Source organism: Balaenoptera borealis (genome assembly GCF_965194805.1).
Source record: "Balaenoptera borealis genome assembly, chromosome: 16".
NCBI classification, from domain to species: Eukaryota; Metazoa; Chordata; class Mammalia; order Artiodactyla; family Balaenopteridae; genus Balaenoptera; species Balaenoptera borealis.
The window spans coordinates 86,679,211-86,690,509 of record NC_138872.1 but is presented as its reverse complement, the minus strand read 5'-3'; the positions used below and the strand labels follow the sequence as shown (position 1 = coordinate 86,690,509).

The window sequence follows — 11,299 nt, the reverse complement described above, 5'->3', positions numbered from 1 at the left end:
ACAGGAAATTGACGTTGGTACGATCCACCAACATTGTTCAGCTTTGCCAGTTTCACAGGCTCTCATTTGGGTGTGTATATGTGTGTATTCAGCTCCATGTGATTTTATAACGTGTGGATTGTGTGACCACTACCAGCCACAGTAGACACAGTTCCATCAAAAGGATCTCTCATGGGACTTCCCTGGCGGTCCAGTGGTTAGGACTCTGCGTTCTCACTCCTGAGGGCCCAGGTTCAATCCCTGGTCAGGGAACTTAAGACGTCACAAGCCACACAGTACAGCCAAAAAAAAAAAAACCTCTTGTGCTGCCTTTTTACAGCCAGAGCTACCTCTCCTTCCCCCCTCCCCTGGAAGTCCCTGGCAACCACTAATCTGTTCTCCACCTCTAATTTTATCATTTCAAGCGGGTTATAAAAATGGAATCGTAAGCTATGTAATCTCTTGAGATTTGGCTTTTATCACTCAGCACAATTCTCTTGAGATCCATCCAAGTTATCGTATGTATCAATAGATTGTTCTTTTTTTTTAATTGCTGAGTCGTATTTCATGGTACAGAGGTATTGCCATTTGTTTAATCATCCACCCTTTGAAGGGCACTGGGGTTTTTTCCAATTTGGGGCTATTATGAATAAGCCGCTATGACCATTCCTGGATAGATTTTAGTGTGAACATAAGTTTTAATTTCTCTGGGATAAATGCCCAGGAGTACAATAGCTGGGTCGAATGATAAGCACGTGTTTAGTTTTATAAGAAACTGCCATACTCTTTTCCGGAATGGTTGTACTGTTTTACGTTCCCACTGGCATCGTATGAGTGCTTCATCGTCTCCACATCCTCACCAGCACTTCATCTTATCACTACTTTTCGTTCGAGCCATCTGATAGGCATGTAGTGATAGGTCATTGTGGCTTTAACTGCATTTCCCTACTGGCTAATCATGGTGAGCAATTTTTCTGTTCTTATCTGCCTTCTGTGTATCGTCTTTGGTGAAATGTTTGTCCATGCCTTTTGCCAATTTTCTGATTGGATTGTTTATTTCCTGTGAAGTTTGAGAGATGTTTTTATACTCTAGATATGAGTCCTTTGTCAGATACGTGATTTGTAAATATCTGCCCCCCCCCCCATCCAGAGCTTACCTTTTCACCCTCTTAACAGGGTCTTTCACAGAGCAAAGTTTTTAATTTTGATGAACTCCAATGAACCAATTTTTCCTTCTATTAAATGTGTTTCCGGGGCTTCCCTGGTGGCGCAGTGGTTAAGAATCCACCTGCCAATGCAGGGGACACGGGTTCGATCCCTGGTCTGGGAAGATCCCACATGCCGTGGAGCAACTAAGCCCGCATGCCACAACTACTGAGCCCACGTGCCACAACTGCCGAGCCCATGCGCCTAGAGCCCGTGCTCCACAACAAGAGAAGCCACCACAATGAGAAGCCCACGCACTGCAACGAAGAGTAGCCCCCGCTGGCCGCAACTAGAGAAAGCCTGCACACAGCAACAAAGACCCAATGCAGCCAAAAATAAATAAAAATTACACACAAAAAAGAAGTTTTAAAAAAAACGTGTTTCCAATAAACTCTTTATCTAGCCCTGTATCGCAAAGATTTTCTCCTATTTCTTTTCCTAAGAATTGTATACAGTTGACACTTGGATAACACAGGTTTGAACTGCGTGGGTTCACTTACAAGCAGATTTTTTGAATGGTAAAAACTACAGGACTACGCATCCTCAGTTGGTTGACTCCTCGGATGACAAAACCACAGATGGGGAGGAAACTCCTATACAAAGGGCTGTCTGTAGGTGGATATTCTATACATGGATTTTTAAATACATGGAGGGCTGGTGCCCCTAACTGTCCTCATTGTTCAAGGGTCAACTGTAATTGTAATTTTACATTTAAGTCTGTGGCCCATTATGAGTTAATTTTTGTATAAAGTGTGAGGCTTAGATAGAGGTTCATTTTGTTGTTTTTATTTATGGGTGTCCAGTTGCTCCAGTACTGTTTGCTGAATGAACTGTCTTTTCTTCCATTGGATTGCTTTTCCTCTTTTTTCTAAAATCAGTTGGGCATTTGTGTGAGTCTATTTCTGGGTTCTCTATTCTGTTCCACTGACATATGAGTCTAATCCCTCTGGCAAAACTACACTGTTTTGATGACTGTAACTATATAGTAAGCCTCAATATTAGAGAAATTTCTCCCAATTTAATCTTTTTCAAGAATATTTTTGGCTATTGATATTTGAAGTCCTGTGCTTTTCCATAGAAAGTTTAGAATAAGCTTATCTATAAAAGAAAATCTTGCTGGGACATTAATAGTACTTGCATTAAACCTTTAGATCATTTTGGGAAGAATTGGCATCTTTACTATGTGGAATCTTCCAATACATGGATGTGGTATATTTCTCCATTCATTTAGGTCTTTTTCTATTTATTTTATTAGTATTTTGTAACGGTCAAGATACAGATCCTGTACATGTTTTGTTAGTTTATACCTAAGTATTTCATTTTCTTTGAAGCAATTGTAAATGTTTTCAGTTTCACTTTTCACAGGTTCATTGTTAGTACATTGAAATGTGATCGATTTTTGTGAATTGATCTTTCATTGTGCGACATTGCTGAACTTCCTTATTAGTTCTGTGAGTTTTTTGATAGACTCCTTAGAATTTTCTATAAAGGCAATCATGCCTTTTGTAAATGGTGACAGTTTTATTTCTTCTCTTCCAAGCTATATATGTTTCCTTTTCTTGCCTTATTGTACTGGCTAGAACTTCCAGTACTAAGCTGAATAAGTGGTGAGAGAAGATATCCTTCTTTTGTTTCCAACCTCAGGGGGAAAGCGTTGAGTATTTCAGCATTGAACATGATGTTAGTTGAAAGCTTTTGGTGGATGCTGTTTATCAAGTTGCGGAAGTTCCCTCTAGTCCTAGTTTTCCAAGAGCTTTTATAATGAATGAGTGTTGGATTTTGCCAAATGTGGTGGGGGTTTTTTGCATAAATTGTTAAGATCATATGATCTTTCTTCCTTAGCTTGTCAATATGGTAGATTACATTGATTTTTGAATATATTGAACCAGCCTTGCATCCCTAGAGTAAAATTCCATTTCATTATGGTGTAAAATTCTTTTTTCTATATTACTGAATTCAATTTGCTAAAATTTTTGTTGAGGAGTTTTGAATCTAAATTCATGAGAGATACAGGCTTGTGTTTTTCTTTCTTTTAACTATCTTTATCTGGTTTTGGTGTCAGGGTACTATTAGCCTCATAAAATGAGCTGAAAGCGTTACTTTCTCTTCTATTTTCTGGGAGAGATTGTGTAAAATTATTGGTTGCTGTAGGGATTACACTATATATAAACAACTTTTTGCAGTCTAGTAGTATTGATGCTTTACCACTAGAGTAAAATGTAACCTTACTTCCACTTAGGTCCCTTTAACCTCCTCATTAAAAAAAAAAAAAAAAATATATATATATATATATATGTATAATATGTGTATATACATATACTCATATATATATTTAATTGCCTTAAGTATATTCTCTGCATACGTGAATATCACTTTAGATGTTATAATTATGCTTCAATTATCAAATACAATTTAAGATACTCATGAGAAGTATAGTCATTATATTTATCCCTATTTCTATACATTCCAAAGTTCTTTTTTTTATCCTTTCTGAAGTTCCAAGCTTTCTTGAAACAAATGAAAAAAATAGAAATTCTCAGTAAAGAAACAGAAGTTATATTTTAAAAAGCTTCTGTTTAGACCACTTCTTTTACCCAATCTTTAAGGATATGTTTGCCAACAATAAATTCTCTTGGTTTGCCTTCATTTGAGAATGTCTCTCTTTCCCTTCATTTCTGAAGGATATTTTTATCAAATATAGAATTTGCAGTTGATAGTTCTTTTCACAGCACTTGGAAAATGTTGAACCACTTCTTTTTGGCCTCCATAGTTTCAGATGAGAAATCTGCTATCATTCCCATATGATGTTTCCCAAATAAGTAGTGTGTTGTTTCTGAATGCTTTCAATATTTTTGCTTTGTCTTAATTGGGACCCAGAAGATATAAACGTTAATTCTTTTCTTTCTGTCTCTGAAAATATTTTCTTTTTTCTTTTTTTTCCAGCTTATTTTTCTGTCTGTTATTGAGATTGGGAAATTCTATTGCTCTGTCCTCAAGTTTGCTAATTCTATCCTTTGTCATTGCCACTCTACTGAGCCCATCCTGTGAGGTTTTGGGTTTTTTTCCTGGTTATTGTATTTTTCAGTTTGTAAATTTCCATTTGGTTCTTTTTAATAACTTCTATTTCTTTACTGAGAGTTTCTATTTTATTTGTTACAAAAGAATTCATAATTGCTTGTTGAAGCATTTTTACCACGGCTGCTTTTAAATTCTTGACCATTCCAAGCTCTGATTCATCTCTGTATAATGCCTGTCGACTGTCTTTTTTCATCCAAGTTGTGATTTTCCTGGTTCTTGATATGAGGGGTGATTTTTCCATCCTATCCTGGACATTGGGAGTGTTATATTACGAGACCCTGGATCCTATTCCAGTTTTCTTTTTGAGCAGGCAGTCTCCTTGTTGAGGTGTACTGGGTTGGCCAAAAAGTTCATTCGGGTTTTTCCATAAGGTGTTATGGATGAGGGCTGGACGGGTTGCATGATCACTTCCCACTGAGCCCCTGACACCATCCTAGCAGAAGTGAGTGCTGACTCTTCCTCATTGCAGCTGCGTAGGCAGCAGTTAGCTTTCCCCTCGGCTCTGCTGACACCTTTCCAGTGAAAGTGGAGAACCACCTTGCACCATCTTATTGTCTCTGAGCCCCCCTGCTAGGCTCCCCTGACACAGGGACGGGAGAGGTGGAGCTCTGAATCCCACTGCTTTGTTGTTGCAGGGTAGGGGGCAGAAGCCCTGCTGACACCAGGGAAGGGGAGAGGGGAACTCTGTCTTCTGCTTCTTTGTTCTGTCATGTCTAGGGATTTTCAGTTGTAAGGAGGAGGACCTGGGAGGAATGGGCATATGCCATCTCGTCCAGAGCTGGAAGTTCAGGTGTGACATGACCCTTCTATTCTGTTTCTTTATGTGTAAAATGGGTGTAATAATACCTACTCTACCTGCACTGCGGAACTGTTTTGAGAATTAACAAAGATGTACAAGTGTATGAAAGTACACTGGTGAATCTGATGCTAGCAGAGAATGTTATTATAATGATTGTTATTTCTGACTCTAGGTTCTGGTAAAATGTAGCTTGAGAAGAGACAGGATACACAGTAGGGCTTCCTCCATCTCCATCTTTCAATTTAATGTTGGTGAGAGCAAACTTGACAGCCAGAAGTCAGCCTTCTCTTGCCCATTTCCCTGTTTCTTTTGAGTCTGCGACGACCTTTGTCTTGACGATCAATAACCCTGGAGGAAGCTAGAGGAAAAGTGAAGATTAGGGGTGTGGCAAGGAGAGAGCAGCAAAGTAGCTTAAAGAGCCTAATAAACCAGGGTAGCTGCATGTAGTAAGGACCGTGGCTGGGACAAGGGCCATGTCTGCAGCACCGTTACCAGAAAAACAGTCACAAAAGGGAAATAACGCCGGACCTGGGAGGGAAGAAACAAGTCATAAAGGGGACCCAGAGTGGGTAGGGATAGCCATTCAGGATGGCCAGGAATGGCCCTGCCTCACTTAGGGGCATGGGACAGGGGTGGGAGTGGCCGCAATATTATCAACCAGGGTGACCTGGGTCTCGTGTGTCCTTGGTCCCCGTCCCAGGCAGGCGAAGAGCTGTGGACCTCCTGTGTTTGAGTCTCAGCTCTGCCACCTTGTGTCTGTGTGATTTGGGGTAAGTTCCTTAACCTCTCTGAGCCTCAGTTTCTCCTTCCATCAGTTCAAGTTGGCAAAGGTGCCAACTCCACCAGGTTGTGTGAGGGTCAAATGTGAGGGAACGTATGAGTCATCCAACCTGCCCGTAGTAGGGAACCGCCGTATAAGGTAGTTCCCTTCCTGGCTCCAGGCCCAGGAGTTTTGGCCTCAGTCTAGGCTGGGCTCTAGCTCTTGGAGGCACCTCTTCAAGAGCTTACTTGCTCTGCCATTGTTTCTTCCATGGGTGGCCCAGATTTCGGAATGGCAAGCCAAGGTCATCCTTCCCTAATCTCCTCTCCAAAATTCTCTTTGTTCCAGCCTCCTGGTTCCTCTTCCTCCCCTCTCCTGGTGGGTCTCCACTGACCTCACTCTGTGGGGGGCTCTGGAGGCCCGGTCCCTGGGGCTGCACCTGGGGAAGGGGCTTTCCTAGGCCAGAGTGGGCACCAGAGCAAACCGAGGGCCAATTTCATTTCCCACCCTCTGCCTTTAGTCTAAGGGAAGCTGGGTTTAATGAAGCTCAAGATCCCTCACTAAACTGTACGCTCAGAAGATGGGGCCACGTCTGCCCTGTGCGTGGTTAAAACCCCTACCCAGTGCTGCATTGGAACCAACTCCTACCAGCTTGGGAGAGCCAACTGTTACGTTTTAAGGAATATTGTAGACTGACATTATTAAAAATTAGATTACAAAAACAAATTATGCTGCAAAGATAATGAATACTCAAAACTCATCGCTTTCTAATGATTGTACTATTACCTCTGCTCTTGAGGTCGTTCGCGTCTATTTATCTGTAGAGGGGACACACCGTGTAGTGGTGTGCTGTGTGACATCGTGTTGGCATGGTGGCCACGGTGGGGGTATTTACACTGCAAGAATCAGCAAACACCACAAATCAGAGCTTGATTTACTGTTTGGTTGATTGCCTAGATTAAGACAGGTGGACAACAGGTTAATAATGTAGATTAAATTATGAATGTATGTATGTCATGTTAAGTTGTAAATAGCACAAAGAATTAAAGAGATGTTCTTCCAGTATTTGGTAACTGTTATCGGACTCAGCAAAGAAGTCGCTCAGGTCATTGGTGAAGAAGTAAAGTTTTAGTATGTGCCTTTGTTGTCTTACTTTCATCTTAACACAAATGAAGATACTAGCACCAATCATGATGGAATTCCTCCCCTAGAGCAAGTTGTTAAACATTAACCAGCACACCACTGTGCCCCATGCCTACAATAGTACCTCACTGAAAGTGCACACTCAATAAATACTTTTTGGGTGACTGGAATCAATGAACACCAGCCGCGAAGGACGTGGGGGGCCGTCTCACCCATTCTGCAGTGGTGGCCCTGCATGTTTGGAATGCTGTGTCCCTCCCCATCCTTATTCTCTGCCTCCTTCGCTCGCGTTCAACTGTACTCTGTCCCAGGTTTCTCCAGCTGTAATGTGCGCACAAATCACCCAGGGGTCTTGTGAACGTGCAGGTTCTGACCCAATGGGCCTTTGGCAGGGACCAAGCTCTGCGTTTCAGACAAGCTCACAGGTGATGCCAATGCTGGTCACGACCTCTGCACCTTAAAAACTTCCCCGGCAACACTGCATTTATTAAGTCGTAATCCATCTGTTTTCCTATGTTTTATTTATCAAAGACCTCAGTAACTGTCAAGCAGAACTTCTTATCAGCAGGAACTGACAAATGGGCAAGTGTTACCTCCCGGGCTGATTATAAATCGTGGGGAGCCGGGGAGCCCTGGAGTTTTAATTAGCTGGGACGTTCTTATCAGCAGTCAATCCTGAACGTGGCATTTCCCATTGTTTGTGAACCCCTAATTGGGAATCTCTGATTTGGTCCCTCCAGGGCCACTCCTTCACATGGGCTCCTCCGCGTTATTTCACTCTGGCGGCTGCCTTTATATTATTCAACAGACGTACCGCCGACACCATCAGAGTGAACGGGACCTCCTCCACATCTGTGCATGGTGTAGCATCCTGAGCTGCTGAAGCTAAAAAAAGAAAAAAAGGGGCTTCTGTGTGCTGCTGCAGCACCAGCGAAAAAGAAAAACAGAATTTTTTTTTTTTTTTTTTACGTGAAACAAATAATTACTCCAGACCAAGCAAGCCAGTGGAGAGATTTCCTCTTGTTTGGGCTCGTGGTGAAACTGTGGAATTTTGTAGGGGGGGGTCTGTTCCGCGAGAAGTCACTTTCAGTTACTCTTAATGCACCATGTAAAAGAGAAAAGAATGAAACAAGTGATATCCTGCAAAAGTGGAGACATAAACAAATTAAGCAACTGGGGGTTGAGTTCATGCTTGCTTCCAAAGAATAGTCGGTTTTCAGTTGATAAGAGGCCTGTTGGCTTTCTTGAAGCCTCCTTGCGGAGCTGGAGTGGAAATATCCATCATCGCTGGCCCCGCCTGGGCGCCTTTGAAGAGAAACGCCTCCTGCTGCCTGGGGCACGGCTGTCTGAGCATCTGTGGTTTTCATCAGGTGACCTAACCTGGCTTAGCAGGTGGGACCAGAGGTGAGGACTTGACTGCAGGCAGCCAATCCAGAGGGTGACCAGCCATCTGCCAGGTCGTGTAAGTTGGTGACAGACCAGAGGGAAGCTGACAGCTGACGAGGGCTCCGCGCTGCAAGGCCGTGGGGCGTGTAGGCGGCCTGGCCATCAGGTTCTGGCTGAAGTTCTGGAGCTGCTGGAGCAGAAAGAGGCAGAGTCGGCGCGAGGCGGGAGGAGAGGATGGAGGAGCCATGCGGGAGAGAGAGACGGGAAGAGCAGCTGCTCACGTCTCAGAAGCCTCCTCCGTGGGGACTTCCCTGGTGGCACAGTGGTTAAGAATCCGCCTGCCAATGCAGGGGACACGGGTTCGAGCCATGGTCCGGGAAGATCCCACATGCCGCGGAGCAACTAAGCTCATGCACCACAACTACTGAGCCTGCACTCTAGAGCCCACGAGCCACAACTACTGAGCCCACGTGCCACAACTACTGAAGCCCGCGCGCCTAGAGCCCGTGCTCCGCAACTAGATAAGCCACCGCAATGAGAAGCCCACACATCGCAAGGAAGAGTAGCCCCCACTCGCTGCAACTAGAGAAAACCTGCTCGCTGCAACTAGAGAAAGCCCGCGCACAGCAACAAAGACCCAACACAGCCAAAAATAAATAAATAAATTTATAAAAAAAAAAAAAAAAGAAGGCTCCTCCGTGGAGACTAGGGGGCGGGAGGGATCCTCTGTTTCTTAAAGATTGAGAAAGCCGCCGGGAGCAGAGAAAGACCTAAGCCTTCTAGAAAACCACGGCTCGGGAGGTCCCACGCAGAGGTTTTCCCCTCTGTCCAATAAGAAACAAATCCAGATTTTGTAAGGCGAGGCTTTATTTGGCAGGATTATTGTGAGCAGGAAGGTGGGGCTCAGGGACCCTTGCAGTTTGCTGAACGCTCTGACCATAGATCTGTGAGTGTTGAAAGGTTAGGCGCAGGGTTCTTCTTTTATGGAAAAGAGTAAACAAGGCTAGGAAGAGTGGGTGTGGGGAAGTCGTCTGAATGGGAGTAGGAGGGAGAGGGTCGGGCAGCAGATCAGAGAACGTCTTACCCCAAGGCCAGCCTGTTCTCAGGAGGCGCTGTCTGCCTGCTCACCTGCGGGTGGGCCAGGGTTCAGGGACCTGAGGAAGGAGAGACGCTTAACCCGAGTTCTGTTAACAGGGGTTCGTTTTGGTTGATCAGTGGGGCGAGCAATCCAGCAAATCATTTATGAAGCAAAAGATGGGAATTTGTGGGGGGAGGGCCTGAGTCTGGCCTTGTGTTCGGCAAATAAGGCAGCGGCATCCTTGAGTCTAATCCAGGTCATATTGGGGGAGGGTGTTTCTTTTCAGTAAGCTGTTTCCGGAACACAAGAGGGTGGGGAATTTCTTAATCATGCTGTTTTCCCAGAACACAGGGCTCAGATAAAATTCAACATTTCCACCCCCAGGGGTTACCTCAAACACTTCATGGCTTATGGATACTTCAGAATACTGTCACCTTTGCCTAAAGCCACATGATGGTCCCCTGGGCCTACCCCTTCTAGAACCTTCCCTTCTACCCCGTCCCACCAAACAAACTGGTCCCTCAAATTGTGGAAGAGTTTGGCAGTAGGAAGCAAGGGCTGAGCAGAGGGGCTGCCCGGGAGTTTGAGGGAGGGTCCTCCTGAAGTCCGTCCATCCCTAACCCCATCTCAGGCCCTGTTGTAAGGAGGGGACCCTCGGTCTCTACCCCTCTCCTAACCTCTTTCATCCTAACCTCCCACCAGCTCTTTCCCCAACAGCAGACTCTGACCCTCCCTGCCAGGTTCTGTTGCAAATCTGAAAGCTTCTTGATTGTGCAGTTCTGCCTGTAAAAATATTGCCAGGAGCTGGGTGGCCACAGAATGGTGGAGAGTTCAATAAAACTAATATTCATTGTTATCATTATTATGACAAATAATATAACTCTTGAAAGTCCCATGGGCGTGACTACGTGCTAGGCGCTGCTGGAAGCACATTACACATGTGAATTGATTCATCAGATCCAAGCAACAGCCCTGCAGAGGTAGGGAGTCTTGTTATTCCCATTTTACAGAGCAGGAGACTGAGGCACAGGGAGGTTGTTACTGAGCTAGGGTTTCAACCCAGGCAGCCTGACCCCACGGTGGGCCTTTCACCACCACCCTCCACCACGCTCAGGGCTCCAAGGCAGCACCATCTGGTTTCCCATAAATGATTATTTTCCACTTCTTGGCAGCTGGAGCGAAAGGATTACCTGCTGTGAAGTTAGGGCCGGTGTTTGCTGCCGAGGCAAGTGGGCGGGTCTGTTCCCTAGAGCTGGCTGATGACAGAAGTGCTTGGTTACCCAATGCACTCTTTCTAGACCAGAGTCGGGAACCTGGGTGCTTTTCCTTTCAAGAGGCTCTCGGATAGAGTTAAAGGAACTTGAGATTTCATTAAGATAGCTATTGTGTAAGGAAACCGGGCAGTCTGGCTGAACAGGTTTTGGTTTTGTTTTGTTTTGTTTAAAAGAAGTACCTATTTTATTTTTTATTTTTTTAAACATCTTTATTGGAGTATAATTGCTTTACAATGGTGTGTTAGTTTCTGCTGTATGACAAAGTGAATCAGCTAGACGTATACATATATCCCCATATCTCTTCCCTCTTGCGTCTCCCTCCCTCCCACCCTCCCCATCCCACCCCTCTAGGTGGTCACAAAGCACTGAGCTGATCTCCCTGTGCTATGTGACTGCTTCCCACTAGCTATCTATTTTACATTTGGTAGTGTATATATGTCAATGCTACTCTCTCACTTTGTCCCAGCTCGCCCTTCCCCACCCCGCCCGTGTCCTCAAGTTCATTCTCTACGTCTGCGTCTTTATTCCCGTCCTGCCCCTAGGTTCTTCAGAACCATTTTTTTTTAGATTCCATATATATGTGTTAGCGTACTATT

The 11,299-nt window shown here is 44.4% G+C and overlaps 1 long non-coding RNA gene across 1 annotated transcript; it reads right to left on the bottom strand.

The window, feature by feature from the left end:
• Positions 1 to 7,469: 7,469 nt before the first annotated feature.
• On the bottom strand, positions 7,470 to 11,025 carry LOC309614510. Its single transcript, XR_014236205.1, has 2 exons — positions 9,436 to 11,025; positions 7,470 to 8,541 (listed from the first exon to the last, which is right to left on the bottom strand). It is a non-coding gene; the product is annotated as an uncharacterized lncRNA (long non-coding RNA).
• Between the last annotated feature and the right edge of the window lie 274 nt (positions 11,026 to 11,299).